The sequence below is a fragment of the Chiloscyllium plagiosum genome, chromosome 9 (genome assembly GCF_004010195.1).
Source record: "Chiloscyllium plagiosum isolate BGI_BamShark_2017 chromosome 9, ASM401019v2, whole genome shotgun sequence".
Classification (NCBI taxonomy): Eukaryota; Metazoa; Chordata; class Chondrichthyes; order Orectolobiformes; family Hemiscylliidae; genus Chiloscyllium; species Chiloscyllium plagiosum.
This window is the reverse complement of record NC_057718.1, coordinates 90,687,353-90,704,099: the sequence shown is the minus strand read 5'-3', so window position 1 is coordinate 90,704,099 and position 16,747 is coordinate 90,687,353. Positions and strand designations below refer to the sequence as shown.

The window sequence follows — 16,747 nt, the reverse complement described above, 5'->3', positions numbered from 1 at the left end:
ACTCCGAAAACTAGTAAATCCAAAAATACCTGTTGGACTATAACCCAGTGTTGTGGGATTTTTAACATTTATAAAGACTTCCTTCCCTTGTGGATATCATTCTCCTGGACATAAAAACCAATTTAACCAAACTTTCTTGAGTTGAGCTAACAAAAGAGTTTATTAGTACCAAATTTGGAAGAAATAATAACACAGTACACACAAATGCAAAAATAAGATAAAGATTAAGACAAATATGTAGGTCAGTCGCTGAGTCATTTATGAAGAATGGATGGAAGAATGTTGTGGTGGTTTTGGTGGCTGTTGCCTCTGGCAGGTGAATAGTTGATTATTGAATAGTTGATTGTTGAATAGTTGATTGAAATCTTTGGTTTGGCTGGTTAATTGAAATGATTGTGTCTTCATTCCTTTTGACAGTGGCTAGGCCATCTTTTCGCTTTGTTCACCTGTGCTGCATGAGCGTCTATTGAATGCTCTCAAAACTGGGACCCTCACAGCCCATTTGTCCATACAGTAGGATATCAGGCCACTAACACACACAGACCAGGGTTGAAGCTCACATTATATACCGGTCTTTGTGTGTTTTTGAAAGGGCGAAAATATAAATCTGACTCCCAACCAGACTGGTGCCTTTTTTTGCATCAGTTTCACAGTCTGAGAGAACCTCCAGGAGTGTGTCATGCATTTTCTCTCTTTGAAATATTCTTGACGCACGCAGGTGAGACATTCTACGGCTCCTCTCCAGGCAGCCACTGGACATACATCCGACTATCTCAGTCCGCCTTTAAAAGAAACAGAACTGAGACTGTCCTTCAGTGATGGTTGGTTGTGATCTGTGATTGTGACACCAGTGATCTTTAATAAAATTCTATTGATCCTGCTATCCTTTATTGCACACTCCCAGACCTTGATGGACTGGGACTTGGATGTTGCTCGTATTTCAATTGTTTCTGCTTCTACTTCCTGATGGTGGCCACTGGCAGTGCTGTCTCCTGCATAAAGCCAGTGACACTGACTGAAGTAAAACGATGATCAGCTGTCACTCGCCATTATCTAGGAGACTTCCTAGTTGCTTGACTATTGTAGAATGGTTATCCCACAGAAGAAAGTAATTCAATGTAACATGTCCATGCTGAATCTTGCCTCAGTTAACACCACTCCTCTTTGTCCCCCACCCCGAGGTTGTGCATTCTTTTCTACCTTCAGGCAATTATCCAATTCGTTAAGAAAGCTACAATTGAAGCTGCCTTCATCACACTCTCAGACAATGCATTCCACATCCTAACCAGTCACTGCAAATTTCGTCCAGCTGCTCTTTTGCCTTTCAACTTAAAGCACTATCCTCTGGTCTTCCACCTCAAGGAGCTGATTGGTCTACTCCAGTTCCTACTTCCCTTTCTGCTCTTGGGAGCATTTCCCCTAACCTGCTCTGCACAGGCCCCTCATGGTTTTTAACAACTCTATCAAATCTCCTCTTTACCCTATGCTTCTCAAAGGAGATCTGCACATGTTTCTCCAATCTATCCAAGGAACTGAAGCCTCTGCCCCCCGTAATAATTGTCATAAATCTTTCCCTCACCTTCACACCCTTTTTTTTAAGATTAGATTCCCTTCGGCCCAACAAGTCCACACCGACCCTCTGAAGAGTAACTCACCCAGGCCCATTCCCCTAACTAATGCACCTAATACTATGGTCAATTTAGCATGGCCAATTCACCTGACCTATACACTCAGACACAGGGAGAATGTTCAAACGCCACACAGACGGTCGCGCAAGGTGGGAATCGAACCTGGGTCCCTGGCACTGTGAGGCTGCAGTGCCAACCACTGAACCACTGTGCTACCCTGCCTTCCAAAAGTGCGGTGCCCAGAAGTGGATACAATACTCTAGTGTGTTATAATGATTATTCATAACCTTTCTTTTGTGTGTTACAGCAACAAAATATTTGTAAATATTCCACATACCACATTATCTACTTTCTCAATCTGCTCTGCACCTATATCCTAGCTCTATATGCTCCCCTTTCATTTGCATCCTTGATATTATTTTACACATCCTGAATTTTTGTCATGTTCTTCATTTGGTACAGACTGTCTGATATCAGAGGGTCCAACCTAGATCCCACCCTTATCTTACTTGCTTAAAAGTACCCACTGTGGAGGCAAATTAGGGAACAGGTTTCTTTCCTTAATTAAAAGTCAAATACTGCAGATGCTGGAAATCTGAAACAAATGCAGAATACTGGAGAAACTCAGCAGGTCTGGTGGCATCGGTGGAGGGAGAAACAGAGTTAACGTTTTGAGTCCAGTATGCCTCTTCTTCAGTTTCTCCAGCATTGCCTGTGTTTGTTTCAGGTTTCTTGGTCTACCTCAGGAGAGAAAGAAGTAGTGAAGGAGACAACAAGAGAGAGCATAGAGAGAGAGAGAGAGAGAGAGAGAGGAGAGAAAGAAGTAGTGAAGGAGACAGCAAGAGAGAGCAGAGAGAGAGAGAGAGAGAGAAAGAGTGAGTGAGAGAGTTAGTGAGAGAACAAGCGAGAGAGTGCGAGAGACAGCGAGAGGTCAAACGTCTTGTCTTTATGGTCATGTTAATACATGTTGCTTTCTGACTCCAATTCGGATTTTACATAGACAATAGGTATCAAGTGTCACTTTAAGAATATCTACCAGAGGTTCAGTGTGCACCTGTAATCCAAGATGGCACAAATCATTTTACTGCCATCATCCCTCACAGGGCAACATGCCATGCTGTGAGGATGGTAGCATCGTTTCTGCCAGGAAAAGGAATGATTGGGGAGAAATGAAGGATAGTCAGTGAACCCACTTTCACACACTTGTTGATGACCATGAATCAAACATGCACAGTGAGGGAGACGATGGCCTAATTGTATTATCGCTGGACTGTTCATCCAGAGACCCAGGGAGCAGGCTCGAAGGGCAGAATGGCCTACTCCTGCACCTATTGTCTATTATCTATTGTTCATCCAGAGACCCAGGGAATGTTCTGGGGACCTGGGTCTGAATCCTGCCATGGCAGATGGTGGAATTTGAACTCAATTTTTTAAAATACTGGAATTAAGAGTCTAACGATGACCACAGATCCATTGTTGATTGTTGGAAAAACCCAGCTGATTCTCTAATTCCTTGTAGGGAAGGAAATCTGCCATTCTTGGAGAAAGTGAGGATCACAGATGCTGGAAATCAGAGTCGACAGTGTGGTGCTGGAAAAGCACAGGAGGTCAGGCAGCATCCGAGGAGCAGGAGAGTCAACGTTTCGGGCAAAAGCCTTCCTGATGAATCTGCCATCCTTACCTGGTCTGGCCTACATGTGACTCCAGACCCACAGTGATGTGGTTGACTCTTAACTGCCGTCTGGGCAATTAGGAATGGGCAATAAATGCTGCCTCGTCAGGGATGCCCTCACTCCATGAATGAAGAAGAAAAAAAAGTACAATTACAAGTCAAAGGTCTGCCCAAACGTGTGCGTGGGTTCCACAAAATCCCTGCCATTGCATTGTTTCAGATGACCCTTGCCCTCCCCCACAACAAAGCCATTCATTAATTTTTAATTGATGAAAACGCACTTGTGAAAAACCATTGCAAAATCCAGAACCGTATGGTTTGTGACTGGAAATTCCTCCATCTCCAAACATACACACACACCGAAAGAAAAATAACTCAAGAGTAACAGACTAAGGAAAAGGGAGTCAACATCAACGACTTTGAACACAGCTTATTTTAGCCCTTTCATTTTATTTTGATCCTTCACTTTATATTTTCCCTGATTTTTTGTGGTGGGGGTGCCTTTAAATGACAATTCGCAGTCACTTTTACTATTTCCGTTTGCTCCAAACCACCATGGAGATATTTGAACCCACCTTCTACTGAGTGAAATCAGACCAGAACAAACTGTCCAGCAATGCAGCCTCGACATGCAGTGTCACCCAAATGTCTGATATTTTGACAGCTGTGCAGTTCAGAGAACGATCAAGCAATGAGAGAAGTCTGCTGCACAATTGTTATTTTGCGGGTGATCTGTAAGAACACCTCAGTCTCGAGACTTTGCAAACAATTGCCTCCTATTACCACGGGCCCCTGGAAATAAGTGCTGACATGCTAATGAGGTCAAAATAATGTCTTGCAGGCTTCAAGTTATCAGCCCCTGTCACATGGGAATGGCAATTTTAATCAGAAAAGACTCGCATTGCGACAGATGCCCATTCTGAAGTTAAACACTGTTCACCTCTTCCTGAAATGTTAATTGCAACTGGTTTAGCTCAAAATGATATTAAAGAATAACACAGGAGGGATGTCTTCAGTGTCCCATCAGAAGACTGATTTGAAAGCAGGGTTGGAATTTATTCAGTACAAATCACGTTGCTTGATGTTGGAAAATTACTTGGGATAATTTCTGGATCCCGCTTAGTATGATTGCAAAATTCTCTCACCTTGGGCACTTTCCCACTTGGTAAAACTCACAGAGATGAGCGTGAAGAATGTTCGAAGATGCGCATATTATTACAGTTTAAACCTGTTCAGGACACTAAACTAAAATAAAAAGGTCACCACTTGTAACTTTACGGGTTCTTTTTGCTACCAAACATTCTCCAACCCCCTGCTCCTAAAGCCAATTGGCTCAGTGGTTAGCAGTGCTATCTCACAACACCAGGGTCTCTGGTTCGATTCCAGCCTCGGGTGCCTGTCTGTGTAGAGTTTGCACATTCTCCCTGTGTCTGCGTGGGTTTCCTCCCACAGTCCAAAGATGTGTAGGTCAGGTGAATTGGCCATGCTAAATTGCCCGTAGTGTTAGGTGCATTAGTCAGAGGGAAATGGGTCTGGGTGGGTTACTCTTTGGAGGGTTGGTGTGGACTGGTTGAGCCAGAGGGTCTATTTCCACACTGCTGGGAATCTAATCCAAGAGGCAATGAAAACAATTGGAATGTCTTGTAAAGCAACATGTTACTCAACTCTCATTTCTCAAATGTCGACCAAAAGTCACGCAGAGGCTGGGTTATTTTTGTCCACAACAGGCCTCTTGCAGTCGGGTGTGGATCTCGACTCGAGAGGGTTCCAAATTGTGCTGAGATAGAATTCGGGGTACAACAAGAACATATTCCAACAAGCATTCTGCACTCAATGTGCCTCAATACCTCTGGGATAGTGAGGAGGGGGAGCTAATCAGTCAAGATTTCTCTCCTGGTTGTTATCCAAGAACCTTAACCCATTGGCCTTGTGCCCAGAGCCTAATTCTGGTGGAGATGGCAGGGTCAGGTACTGCCTGATTAAACAGCCCCTTCCCCCACTCCCCAAGTTCACCATCAATGAGAGCAAGAGATCATTCCCTACTGTGGCCTTCATTTATCAATGGAATTCCTGCTCGAACACGCTACCCTGCTTTCCAGAAGGTGCCAGGTCCAGGTGAATGGGCATCAGCAGCCAAGTGGCTGTTCTTACTGCTGCAGATGGATGTTTGTCATTGACAACCTCTTCCAATAGGGCTGTCATCACTTCAGTTCCCAATGTACTCATAGAATCCCTGCAATGCAGAAACAGGCATGATGGCTCAGTGGTTAGCACTGCTGCCTCCCAGCACCAGGGTCCCAGGTTTGATTCCAACCTCGGGCAACTGTCTGTGTGGAGTTTGCACATTCTCTCCATGTCTGCGTGGGTTTCCTCCCACAATCCAAAGATGTGCAGATCAGGTGAATTGGCTGTGCTCAATTGCCCATATTGTTCAGGGATGTGCAAGTTAAGTGCATTAGGCAGGCGTAAATGTCAAGTGATAGGGGAATGGGCCTGGGTGGGTTACTCTTTGGAGTGTCGGTGTGGACTTGTTGGGCCAAATGGCCTGTTTCCACACTGTAGGGATTCTATGAGTACTTTAGAAGCTAAAATGATGCCAACTCTAATTGAAGAGGTTAACAATACTAACCATCCAGACTGAGCCAGTAAGAACCATTTGGCTGCTGATGCCCATTCAACTGGACCTGGCATCCTATGGAAAGCAGGGCAGCATATTCTAGCAGGAATTCCATTGGTAAGTGAAGGCCCACAGCAGGGATGAAGCTCCTGCTCTCGTTGGCGGTGAACTGGGGAGGACTATTTAATCAGGCAGTACCTAACCTTGCCATCTACCAGACTTAGAGGCTCTGGGCATGGTTGACCTTCCCACCCAGCTTCCAATTGATGCCCTTAAGTAGCCAAAAAAAGGAGGCTTTTATTAGGCTGGGGAGTCATGGAAAGACTACTCTGTGCCAAGGAGTGGTCTTCAGGAAGTGCAGATGTTGTGATGGCAACAGGTTGTCAGAGAGTGTCTCCATCATCAGGTGACCTCTTAGTCTCCCGGCAACAGTGGCACTGCCAACCACTTCTGGTGAGGCTGTCCACCAGATTTTTGTCCCCCACGCCTCCAACTGGCCCTCCCCTGGCTCATTTTGAGGGGTGGGTGGGGGCAGATGGTTGTGGCCTGCTGATGGGTCATGAAGAAACGGCACAGAGACTGGTGTCCTGTCGCCAAGTCACCCTTTATTTACTTGTGCACTGTACACTGGCTGTGGCCAGCCAGCTCAGAGTCAGTGGCCTGAACTGAGGAGATTCTAATCTCCTGGTTCTATTGGTCAGCCAGGGCTTTCCAGATTGGGTTGTTAACCTGGGCCAATCAACAATCCCATAGCCAATGGGGTCAACCTGGCTCCCATCACGATAGGTCATCTCCTCAGAAATCTTTTGCGTCCCACTGAGATGACTTCCAGCTTCCTGAACTAGAATCAGGATTGAGATCCCAGAACTAAAACTTTACCCATAATTCCAGTTTGGATCTACTCTTGAACTTGCGTCAGTCCATAGCAATCCTGGCTCGTGACCCCTCAACCCCCACCAAGGTCATGGTTGCATTCAAATACTGCATTGTATTTACGCTTATTAAAAATCAGAGTTAGCTCTGGGGCAGATTAACCAAATGTGCGGTTGCTACAGTGGTTACTCTCAGGTACAACGTCAAGCTTTCAACTCAGAGGAAGATTTTCTTCACAGTTTGGACAATCCTTTTGGTGGGAATTAAAGTCATTTTACTTACAGGGAATAGAGCTGCCAAAATATCAGCTGGATTTATGGCCAGATGCCGTACTGTAGTTACAATATTAATTGGCTAAGAGAATTTAGTGTTTAGACATGAAATACAGAGAAAGACATCAAAACTCTTCAATCAGCTTCTCTCAGTTCAAGGATGGCATGGTGGCTCAGTGGTTAGTATTGCTGCCTTACAGCACCAGGGACTCAGGTTCAATTCCAACTTTGGGTGACTGTGTGGAGTTTGCACATTCTCCCCATGTCTGCGAGAGTTTCCACTGGGTGCAGCAGTTTATACCCACAGTCAGTTTGATGGATTGGCCCGTTATGAACAGACCAAATTGCCCCATTGCGCACAGGTTAGGTGAGTGAATGTTGGAAAATGAGTGGCTAGGGTGTTATGTCGGGTGGGATGCTCCTGGGAGAGTTGGCACAGATTCGAACGGGCCAAATGGCCTCTTTCCTCACCATAGGGATTCCATAAGACAGAAGTGAAAGTCAGACTTGGTGTCACACATACACCTGTATGTGAGAGACTGGACAAGGAACATCAACGTTATGTCTGACCATGAACATGTTACAACCAGGCTGATCCTCACCCGGCAATGGGACACATGCATGGGTAGTAGGAGGTTAACATTAAGGGAAAGAATGTGTGTTCAGTCCTATTGTTTCTCCCCACTGGCCCAGGGGGACTGACCTATTATCTTTCTGTATAGAAGCACAATCTGATCGAGACCTGGAGAGCTTGCATTATAAATTAGCGTTTGCAATTTAATGGTGAAAGCTCACCCAGGGAACCTCAGAAGGGGTATGGAGTCAGGGCAGTTTGTGAGAGTCTGCCTGCATGATTTATTACCCAATTATTTGTGTGAATAAGCTGAACTCCAGGCACTGATATGACATAATCTTACAAGACCACCGCACAGCCTTCCTCTGAAAATCATTTTCACACGCCTGTAAATTATTTGAACATCGCCAGAAGGTTTTTTAATGAAAGAAAACACAAAATCAGTTTTGGAAGATACACGGTAATTTTTCATTCGTGTGATTTGTATTTGCTTAATGCACATAGATATGCCAAACAATGAGCATTGATTCATCACCATCTCTTGACCAAGTTATGATTTGACAATACAATGCCCCAAAGTCACCATCCAACTGGAGACATTTTAAGACTTGCGATGAAATGTTACTATTTTATAGGAACGGAATTTCAGCAAAATATCCACAAAAGGGCCGGAAACCAACATTAGGATTTTCAGATGTGCCATTATAACTTTGATATGCCAAATCCATTTCAAATACAGGTCATCCTGTTATAACGCGAATGACGAATTGGGGACGCTGTTTCTAAAGTGTGAACTTCTAAAAGGTGTGCTGGCTATAACTTTAAGCGCTGTTTCTCAAGCGTGATTTTTCTATCACGTGGGGGTTGCACAAGAATGCATTATAGACTGGATCTGATCGTCCAGCACTTTTTAGGAGACATTACATTGTGTCACGGTTGGAGCCAGAGGAAGAGGTGACTACTCAACCCTCTTTACAAGTCAAGATTGCAGTGCTCAAATCTAGCTGGGATGTAGGAACACTTGAACAAGAGGAGACCATCCACTGCTTTCAGTTTTTCCTGACAAGTCAGTAAACCACCATCTGTAACCTGACACTGAGCCTTTGCCCCATGTTCCCTAATATGCTATGAATTACAAAACTCTACAAACTTCAGTTTTAAAATTAACAACTGATCCAGCACCAATTACCATTTGTGCAAGAGAATTTTAAACTTCTATCCGTTGGCTGAAGAAGTATTTTCTAATTTCACTCCTCAAAGATCTGTTTTTTTAAAAAAAACACACAACTATCCAAAATGAGACACGGTCTCTCCCAATCAAACCCCATGGTTGTCCATCTTAACACTTTGGGAACATTCCTCAATTCACCTCATTAAGCTCTAAATTCCAAAGTGGGACAACCCCATTGTCGTTCAATCTCTCCACAGAATATAAACCTTTGTGTCTGGGGGCTAGACCTTCACAAAGTCAGGAAGAGTTGGTGGAGCTTTACAAATAGTGTGCAGATATCTCGTCCCCAATTCCGAAATTCTGTCACTGGGAGAAAAGGTCATGATTCACACATGAGATACCACCCAAGCTCAACAGGACCATTCCAACTCAGTGATGACTTCAAACAGGCTCCCCTATTGGGTGTTGCAGGGGCTTTAAGTTGCAAATTGTTGGAATAATTATTTAATTGCTCACGGGATAAGGACGGTGTTGGCCGGGCCAGCATTTATTGCCCATTGCTAAGTACCCAGAGGACTGTTAGGAGTCAACCACGTTGGTGTGGGTCTGGTGTCGCATATAGACCCAAACCAGGTAAGGATGGCTGTTTCCATCCCTAAAGGACATTAGTGAACCACCAGATTTTTCCAACAATCTTGTTTCTTGGTAGCCATTAGATTTCCAACTCAGGTGTTTTATTAATTTCAAATTTTACCATCTGTCATGGTGGGATTATGTCTTAACTTGGACAGTGGTTAGAATGTGGGAGTCACTACCACAACTTAGTGAGGTGAGTAGTCTGGAGCAATTAAACGGGAAGCTGGATAAACACAAGGGGAAAAGGATTTGCCGGTAGGAAGAGATGAAGGTGTGGCAGGAGGTCCGTATGGAGCATAAACACCAGTCTGGAGCTGCTGGGCTGAATGGCCTGCTTCTGTGCTATCTCCTCTGTGATTTCATGTAGTGGTCATTCAAACATTGACATAGAAAGAATAAAAAGGCCACATAATATCTTATCAGTTTACCTCCACAGATGGCACTCGCCCTCTGAGAGTCATGGTATGGTGAGGGATGATGGGAAATCAGTCTGACTCAGCAGCACTGCTCTGGCTGAGGTCAACTTGTAATCCCGGGATGGTACAGTTCAGTGTCCTCGATAGTTAAAATGCAAGAAAGAGTTAGGTTCCTAATAGGGACTATATCATCTCACACATCCAAGAATAATGTCAGCGCAGATGGTAGTTCCCGTTTGAGTCCTAACTTCCTCCCATCATTTCCTGAAGTGATGCAGACAGTCACTTGCTTTAGTAAACCTTGACCTTCCTTAACTTCAGGCAAGTGCGTTTGGTCCAGCCAAGTGCTCTCCCTGGGCATCCACATGCAAACATTCTCCAGCAGGGGTCACTGCAGAGCCATTGAGGTGATTTGGAACAATGCAATCGTTTCTCATCAATGGTGACTCCATTTGATTCCAACTGACTCTACACATCCCAAACATTTGGAACCTGCAACTGTCCAGTCTCTAATGATGAGTGATGGCCACGGAGTGGCGGGAGGGAGGGGTGGTTGCTTTTGCAAATGAGGCAGCCAACACCATTGAGAATTGGAATGTTTATTTGAAGCAAAGATGGACAAATTGGATCAGACTTGGTCACGCTTCCGTGGTGTCATCACTGGCTCAGCGGGCAGCACCTCGTTCTCTTAAGTTGTGAGTTCAAGCCTCGATCTGGAAATTTGAGAACAAAGTCTAAGCTGTCGACTTAATGCTGCAGCAGTGGCGGTGGGGGGGGGGAGATGGAGATGTTGCCTTTCACTTGAGATGATTAACCATCTCTTGGGTGGGATTGAAAGATCTAGTTCTTCTCAAGATCATGACAGTCCTTCAAGATCCCCGGGCAATATTCACCCACCAAGCAATGTGTGGCCATTTATTGTAAGGATCTTCTTGTGTAGAAATACTGGACACACCATTCCCTTACATTACAATAATAGTTACACATCACAAGGTATTTCACTGGCTGTGGAGTGACTGAGACTTTCTGTGGTTGTGAAAGGTTCTACACAAATGCAGGTTCTCTTTTTCTTCGCTCTCTGATAATTTGGGAAGCTTTCAATGCGATCTGGAAAGTTTCTCACATTTAGCGTTCAGGCAGGTACACAGGGCAGGATTTCTTTTTCAGCTTATGATTTGCACTGGGGTTAGTTAGCTCAGTTGGCTGCATGGCTGGTTTGTGACGCAGCTTGATACCAACAGAGTGGGTTCAAATCCCACATTGGTTGAGGTTACCATGAAGGACTCTCCAGCTCAACCTCTCGCTTCACCTGAGATGTGGTGACCCTCAGGTTAAGCCACCATGAGCTGTCTCTCTCTAATCAGGAAGTAGGACTAGAGCAACTATCTCTGTGGAGGAGGTTGAATGGGAATCGGGAGGGCTACAAAACTGACCTCTGAGATTAGTGCTGGATTATTCCTCTCTCTCCGTGCCATTTCATAAAACGAATCGTTAATTGGGGAGGAGAGGGGTTGGTAAGGTGTCAGGTTGGGAGATGGCTACTTGCCCTTAAGTAGAGACAAAAAAAAATGCTGATGCTGGAATCCAAACTGGACAGACAGGAGGCTGGAAGAACAACAGGCAGCTCAGGAGCTGGAGTAGTCAACGTTTTGGATACAACTTCCTGAGGCTGCCTGGCTTGCTGTGTTCTTCCAGCCTCCTGTTTGTCTACTTGCTCTTGAGTAGCAATTAGTCAATTGAGATTCTGAAAAGGCCAGAGGAAGTGGCTGTATTGAATTTCTCATTCTCCGGCAGCCAAATTCTAGACAGCTCTTTCTTTCATGGAACGTGGGCATTGCGTAAAACATAGAACATTACAGGCCCTTTGGCCCTCGATGTTATGCCGACCTGTGAAACCAAGCTGAAGCCCATCTAACCTACATTATTTCAAAACTCTGGTGCGGCCGCACTTGGAGTATTGCATGCAGTTCTGGTCACTGCAATACAGGGAGGATGTGGAAGCTTTAGAAAGGGTTCAGAGGAGATTTACAAAGATGTTGCCTGGTATAGAGGGAACGTCTTGCCCAGTTCTTGCCCATGTCTAGTCTCCCTCAAATGGCTTGTCAGGCCATTTCAGAGGGCAGTTAAGAGTCTTCCACATTGGGTCAGGACTTACATGTGGGGTGGGGTTGGGGTGGAGAGGCAGATGTTCATGCGAAGAGGCACATTGGAATTCCTCTGGGAAGCATGGACAATCCTAGCTCTCTTATGTGTTTCTCCAACACTCTTCTCACCAACTTACTGACTGAACCTTCCTTGTCTAGGTTTATGCAGGGCCACAGAAACCCAGCTGTCTCAAGGTTGGTTTGGTGGGAGCTCCGCCCTGCCAGCTTCCAGAGCATCACAACGCTCATTCTGATATGGTGGCATCAATAAATACATCACTGCCTGTAATTTAAAATTGTCCTCCTCGTTTTCACAATGCTCCTCAGACTTCTTTGTTCCAAACCTTCCTCCAGACGGACAACATCCTGAGAGATCTGTGCTTTTCCAATTCCGATCTCTTGTGCATACCCACTTTGAATGACTCCGTCATTGGCACCTGCGCCAACACCTGGCCAGACTCTGCAATACCCTCCCCAGCTGTCGGCCTTTATACTCTTTTCCGTTAAGGTGCTCCTTAAGACCTACCTTAAGCACTGAGCTTCTAACTGTCTGCTGTGAAATTATGTCATGTGACTTAACAAGACCACCAGCACCAGTGAATTAAATGGGCTGCACAGTGGCTCAATGGTTAGCACTGCTGCCTCATAATGCTAGGGACCCAGGTTCAATTCCACTCTCTGGTGGAGTTTGCACGTTCTCCCTGTGTCTGCATGGGTTTCCTCCCACAGTCCAAAGGTGTGCAGATAGAGTGGATTGGCCAAGGGAAATATGGGGTGGGTCTGGATGGTCTGTGTAGGCTGAATGGCCTGCTTCCACACTGTAGGGATTCTGTGAAATAAAAGGGAGGATAAACACTGCTGCAAATCAACATTTTACTGGGCACTGAGTTTAATTTCCTATCTTTCACATTCCAGGACAGTCACATCACATCTTTCTAACATTTTATGTCAATAATGCAAAGCTGGGGATGAACGTTAGTTCATTTCCGAAGGCTTTGCACAAACCAGGTCACAGTCCAACTAAACAAAGTACAATCAAGGACAGAACCCACCTCTCATTCTTTATTTCAACTCAAAATTGCCACAGAAGGTCTTACAAAGGTTCCTTTTAATTGACTCTCAAAAAAGCATGCAAGGATTAGAGGGTAAGACATTGTCAGGCTTTTATTGAATATTGATGTTTGATTAAGTGAGCGCTCCAGCAGGACAAGAGTTGATTAAGGAAGAAGACTCCTGCAGAAATTGTACTTGCAATAATCAACAGTAAATCTGAGTAGAGTTCTTCAGAGGCACACGCTCTCTGACTGGGGCAGAGTCACGTCCATTTGTATCTCCAGCTTTCACCATTCGGAACTCCTCATTGAAGTCATGCAGCAACAGCAAATTCCAATTCTTGATTCTTCAAGTGTTCAATTTTCAAGCAGTCTTGTTAGGACAGAATTCGTTAAATTGAAAAGACAATACACATTGGGTGTTGCAGTGGGTTAAAATATCTCTTCACAAGATGGGGGGGAGCCAGTGTTGGACTGGGGTGGTCAAAGTTAAAAATCACACAACACCAGGTTTAGTCCAACAGGTTTATTTGGAAGCACTAGCCTACTACCTGATGAAGGAGCAGTGCTCCAAAAGCTGGTGCTGCCAATTAAACCTGTTGGACTATAACCTGGTGTTGTGTGACTTTTAACTCTCTTCATAAGATGGGATGTTAACGATAAGATTTTTAAGTTAAATAGCCTTCCATCTAGATCCCATCAGCCAAGAAGCTGCAAGGCACAATTTTGCCCGCAATTAGCTTCTTTTTGGCAAGGTTGACTGTTTACTATCTGTTAATCATTTCAATTGCCAGCTACTGCTCAGAATCCAACACCATCATTAATATGTGTAGGAATACAGAGGTCACTACCATGGAGCTGTTTGCATCTTCGGGAAACCTAATGGTTCTCCAACCCAAGATGAAGATGATAATGGATGCTTATATCGCACATTCATCAACTTCCTCATACATCTAAGAGCTATTTAATATTGTGCCAACTGGCAAGGCTGACCACTAGCACATTTCCGTTAATTTTAAACAAATACCAACCATACATCCTGACTGCACGAGAACAGACAATTGTTAAAATTTGTTCTCAGGACATAGAATCCCAACAGTGTGGAAGCAGGCCATTCAGCCCATTGAGTCCACACTGACTCTCTAAAGAGCATCCCACCCAGACTCACCCTGCATTTCCCATGGCTAATCCATCCTAACCTGCACATCTTTGGATTGTGGAAGGAACTGGAGGAAACCCGCACAGACACAAAGGGTACATGCAAGCTCCACACAGACAGTTGCCCAAGGGTGGAATTGAACCTGGGTGCTTGGTGCTGTGAGACAGCAGTGCCAACACTGAGCCACCAATACTTGACTGCCTAGCTTTTTGCTCTTAGAAGTTGGCAGTGCCCAATTTTCTTAAATTGCTGCAATATTTACAGTAACCCTGCCTCTGTGAAAGTATTAGGTTCAGTTTGGAGCAGGAGGTTCCTGTATCAGACTGGTCACGGGAACCAAATTCAAGCTCAGTCCAGGCAAACTGATTATAATCAACGCTGCCCAAGACAGTATCGCATCAAACAGACTATAGGGTGCAAAATCATTAGAGAGGACATGGAAAAGATTTACAAGAATGATTCCAGAAACAAGGAAGCCTATTCGCTGGAGAAGTCAGGACCGTTGTCATTGACGAGAAACTTGACAGCAGATTTGATTGAGGTGTTCAAACTCTTGAAGGGTGTGGACTCGATAGGCAGGGAGGAACCATTCTCATTGGTGGAAGGATCAAGAAAGTCAATTTGAGGCACCTGTCAAAGGAAGCAATGGTGACTGAGGAAAACCTAGTTTCACACAACAAATGGTTAGCATGTAGAATGCTCTACCTGAGAATGAAGTAGAAGCAAGTCCGAACATAAATCTCAAAAGAGATTCAGTTTCACTCAGATTCTGAAAAGAATAAATTTGCAGGACAATGGAGGAAAGGCGGCCAAGCGGGGACCAGGTGAGTTGAAGTTGCAGAGAGCTGGCAGGGATACGATGGGTTGAAAAGCTTTCTCCTTTATTGCAACCATTCTCTGATTATGATCGACAAAACGCTGGAACTGGCTCCAATTATTAACGCCATGATGCAGCAATAACCAAGTGGTGATAATAATTTGATAGCTAGCAGATGTGAAAGGAACAGAGAAACATATCGGAATATCAAGCCCCCAATATGAAAACCCCGTGACATGGTTTCTTAAGACAGACACCACAGACACAAGATGGGTTGAATGTTGGCTTATATGTTAGGTCATGAGACATAAACCACGAAGATCAGATTCTTGTTAAGATAGATGTCTATAAGTTTATTAACATTGCTACAATATTACAGACTTACTCTGGGCTCTGTATCAAATTTTGACTGAACTGACTGAACACACTGCACTGACTCAATAGTGCAGAGAGGGTGGCTAAAGGCAAGGTGGGTACTGGAACATGACATGACACAGCATCTTAAAGGCACATTGCCTGCCTGGTCTTTGAATTTGTGCAATAACAAAACAGACTTGGTCATCTAAAACCTAACTCCACATAAATCCGGACAAGCGCATAATGGGAATGGATGGAGATAACAAAACATCAGGCTTAACCCAAACTGCATTCCCCGTGCCCATTGGCACCACCATCTCCTATCTTGGAAAGGGTAAAATTAGTGCCACGGACTGTGTTTCTGAGGTAGAGCAGGAGTTTTTCTGTGACGTTTTTGCATCATGCTTGATCCCGGGACACTCAAACTGGAAAGCTTTTCATTTCACAACAATTGACATCCGTCACTGAGGTGAGCACTTAGATCTCAATCAGGGCAGAGAGGTGCTCGAAAGGGAGAGGGGTTTGATTAATCGCACACTACAGTAAACATTACAGTACAACAAATTGAACTCCTCAGCCATGACATTGCTAATTCATCATAATATTCTGCTGCACCTTCAGATAAACTCAGCCAAAACCTCACTAAATTTGATGCGTTTGTTGATGCTGTAGGAGTTTTGTGTTGGAGGAAGGGGAGCTTGATGGTTTATTGATGTGCAGAGAATTCCAGAGCTCTGAAGTTTGCACGCGCAGCAAATTTTCAAATCACTTTACAACCAAACCTGTGTGTACGTCGCACCATTGCAAAGAATGAATGAAAAATTGCAAAATATCAATAATGGCACAAGTTTGGGAGAAGGGAAGGAGACCTCAGAATGATTGAAATTGATATGAAAATTTACAAATAATTGAATTTAATTTGGCTTTATCACTGAACAATAGTCTCCCATTGTAAGAAATGTCACACAATTGAATTCTTCCTTTGTGTCTGCAATCCTATAATAAACACTTTCGAGGGCATTAGGTGCTGAGGAGAGTTGGGCAACAGATTGACTCGATGTTCTATGATAGAGAAAAAAAATAAAGGTTACAAACCCTCCACAGCCCAAACCCAACCACCGCTGATGCCAAATACGCACTCAGCCGACCAACAGACTCCACATGGTCCATCCATGCCAACCCAATTCACCTCATGATCACCAACCACCCTTACTGTCTCTCAGACACAACCATCCCCAACCACCCCTCAAACAGCCCCTCAGACACAACTACCCTCACACCCTCTCCAACAGCCCCTCATACACAACTAACTGCCACAACCTCTCCAACAGCTCCTCATACACAACTACACTCACACCC

The 16,747-nt window shown here is 44.5% G+C and overlaps 1 protein-coding gene and 1 long non-coding RNA gene across 2 annotated transcripts in view; both read right to left on the bottom strand.

The window, feature by feature from the left end:
* slc24a3 (solute carrier family 24 member 3) overlaps window positions 1–16,747 on the bottom strand; it is a 355,668-nt gene that overhangs the window by 173,259 nt on the left and 165,662 nt on the right. The window lies entirely within an intron of this gene.
* LOC122553051 overlaps window positions 14,853–16,747 on the bottom strand; it is a 22,312-nt gene continuing 20,417 nt past the window's right edge. Inside the window, exon 4 of the long non-coding RNA XR_006312602.1 lies at window positions 14,853–16,450. This is a non-coding gene — a long non-coding RNA (uncharacterized LOC122553051). The remainder of the gene's footprint in view (window positions 16,451–16,747) is intronic.